General features: G+C 40.6%; 1 pseudogene; it reads left to right on the top strand.

Annotated features, from left to right (window-relative positions):
- The first annotated feature begins 2,300 nt into the window (after positions 1–2,300).
- On the top strand, positions 2,301–2,856 carry LOC109450752 (ras-related protein Rab-11B; annotated as a pseudogene).
- Positions 2,857–3,399: the final 543 nt, after the last annotated feature.

Below are 3,399 nucleotides of genomic sequence, written 5' to 3'. Positions count from 1 at the left end.
TTTTACACTAGAGGGGTGGAGTACGGTTCAGAATCATTCTTAGCTACTTTTCATCTCTTGGATGAGTCTGCGCTTCAGAATCTCTATTTGAATTAGCGGATTAGTTCAGATAAATTAACTCAAAGATCCTTCATAACTCTAAAATTGTCTGCACATTTCCTGTTCCCAGGTACATACCTGGTCATAGCACCCATCATAAGGTAACTAATTCTCAGTCATGTGTCTGCCTCTCCCCAAAGAACTGGAGCATCTTAGAGGAAGGAACAACCTTTTATCTCCTCTGTTTGTCAGAAGCATTCTGGCTTCAACGAACAAATATACATATTACTCAAACTGACTTAAACAAAAAAAAAAGGGGGGGGGGGAATTATTATTAGTTCCTAGCACTAAAAAGTCCAAGGATAGATCTGTTTCAGGGTTAGCGGGGTCCAATATTCAAACGATGGTACCCAGAACCTGTCTCTCTCAGCTCTACTTTTGTTTCTGTTTGGCCCCCTTGTCAGGCGACTGTCAGCGTCACATTCTCACAATTTCAGCCTCCATTGGAGGAGAACTTCATCTTGTGAACAGTTCCACAGGAGTCCCAGATTGCTTTTCTTTTCATCCCATGCACAACACTGTGGCCAGGAACTTAGAATATACCTAGTTCCCCTCCTGTACTTGTGATTGGTGGTGGTGGTGAGGGACGGATGCAAGGCTTGCCTCTCCTGAAGGAACCAAATGAACCAAGAGCAGGGAATGCGTGGCTTCCCACAGGATAATCAAGATGTTGTCACCAGGAAAGGGGGAGATGGATTCTGGGCAAGGAAAAATGACGGCCATACCTCCATTTGTACCTCTGGCACTTTGCACTGTGCCTGCCATCACCTGAGAAGGGACTCAGTAAAGCTCAATAGAATGGATGAAGGATTGATGTAAACTGTCACTTATTTTTCCCCAGAGAGAAATAATTCTGATCACCCAGGTCTTGTTTTCTCTCATTGCATATTCTGGCTCCTACAGTTATTCAAATCATTGGCTTAATCTTAGCTATTAATAGAAATTTAAAACTGTTTTTATGAAGTCATTTTCCTCTTTAGCCTTTATTACACATTCATTTTCTTAGACTCAAGTGAAACTTTCTATTGGATTAATATAACGTGAGCATGACCATTGTAACTCTTTCAAATTCCAACCCAGGCATTATCATGAACTGATTTATACTTTGTCTTTGAAAGACTGTTAGAACATTTCTTGCAATAGTATGTGGGAAATAGTCCAATTCAAATATGGACTATTTTACTTAATGACTTGCCAGAAAAAAAAAAAAAAAGCCGTAGGAATTCTATTTCCTCACCACTCTGATTTAATACAGGTGAGACAGAGGGTTATTTTAATTTCCTAGTGATTGGACTTCCATATTATTATTTTTTTAAGTTTAATACAAGCATGCGTAAAAACTAATTCAAACCGTACAAAAGAACATGCAATGAAAGCAAGTCTTTATCTCTGATTCCTCTTTACAGAGGCAGCTACTGCTAATAGTTTTTTATGTATCTTTTCAGAGAGATGCAATACAAATACAAGTCTATCTATATGTATTTATCGCCACAGCTCCCATTTCCCTTTTCACAAGTGGTAGGATTAATGTTACTGTTATGCAGCTTTTTTTTTTTTCACGTAAGGTGTCTCAAAGGGAGTTCCATATTAGAACACATAACTCCACCTTGTTCTTTTAAATGCAAGTATTCTAATATAAGGACATACCATAATTTTCTTAACCACTTCTTTACCGATGGGCACGTAAGTTGTTACAGTTTTTTGCTGCCTCACCAATAAGGGATTTCTGCTTCACTTGACACGAGGTTTCCGCCTTTTATTAAAAGGCACTGCTGGGGACCATCCCAAAGAGTAAATAAAAATAACAAAAAATATAAAGCCATGGCATTGGCAAGGTACTACTTTGTAATGCCAGGTAAAGTTCTGAATGCCTTAGTTTTCCCGAAATGGTACCTCTGTCCTCACACTCTATTCCTACCTACTCCTTTTGGATGGTAAGGGGAGGAGAATTATATTCTTTCCTTACGTCATTACCAACCTCAAGTTCTGGAGCCCTGCTACTCCCCAGAGCAGAGCTAGACACCCTAGATCCAACCAGATTGAGTTGAACTGTTCTTCTGGGCACCCAGCTGACCTCCGGCATACCAGTCGTGATTTGCATATGAAATGATAGGCCAGACCCTCAGGTTACTCCTGCAGTGATGCCTGCCGGTTCCACCAATACCACTGCAGCTCCTGCCCTTTTGCTCCTTGGCCGCGCAATGGGCACCCACGACAAGGAGTACGACTACCTCTTCAAAGCTGTCCTTATTGGAGATTCTGGTGTTGAAAAGAGCAATCTCCTGTCTCAATTTACTCAAAATGAGTTTAATTTCAGAAACAAGAGCACCGCTGGAGTAGAATTTGCAATAAGAAGCATTCAGATTGATGGAAAAACAATAAAGTCACAGATATGGGACACAGCAGGGCAAGAGCCGTACCGAGCTATTACATCAGCATACTGTCGTGGAGCTGGAGGTGCCTTCCTGGTTTATGAGCTTGCTCATCCTCTCACATATGAAAATGTAGAGCGATGGCTAAAAGAACTGAGAGATCATGCTGATAGTAACATAATGCTTGTGGGCAATAGAGTGACTTCTGTCATCTCAGGGCAGTTCCTACAGATGAAGTAAGAGCTTTTGCAGAAAAGAATGGTTTGTCATTGATTGAGACATCTGCTCTAGGCTCTACAAATGTAGAAGCTGCTTTTCAGATAATTCTGACAGCGATGTACCAGATTGTTTCCCAGAAGCAAATGTCAGACAGACATGCAAATGACATGTCTCCAAGCAACAGTGTGATTCCTATTCATGTTCCACCAACCACAGAAAACAACCCAAACGTGCAGTGATAGTAGAACATATAAGACATTTCTCTTCTCCCCTAGAAGGCTGTGCATAGTCCATTCCCAGGTCTGAGATTTAAATATATTTGTAATTCTTGTGGTCACTTTTGTGTTTTATTACTTCCTCATACTTATGAATTGTCCATGTCTTAAGTCTTTTGATTTTAGCTTTATGAAAATCTTTTTATTTTAGCTTTTTTTTGTCCTGAATAATGGCAGCTTTTTTTTCATTCGATGACTTCACTAGCCTTAGTTTAATAAACTGAATGTTTGGGGGAGAGAGAGAGAGAGAGAGAGAGAGAGAGGAAGAAAGGAAGAAAGAAAAAGAAATGATAGGCCAGGTGAGGCACACCTGGGCAGACTTCAAAACAGTGACTATAGGAGAGTTATCAAAATGGCACCACTTCCTGAACTGTGATCTGGGCTCTGAACTCTCGTGACACTACTCTTCTCTCAGGAGGGAAAACGTGGGAACT

Source organism: Rhinolophus sinicus, linkage group LG07 (genome assembly GCF_036562045.2).
Source record: "Rhinolophus sinicus isolate RSC01 linkage group LG07, ASM3656204v1, whole genome shotgun sequence".
NCBI lineage: Eukaryota > Metazoa > Chordata > Mammalia > Chiroptera > Rhinolophidae > Rhinolophus > Rhinolophus sinicus.
Note: the sequence above shows the minus strand (reverse complement) of the source record. Positions and strands in the feature narration are given on the sequence as shown.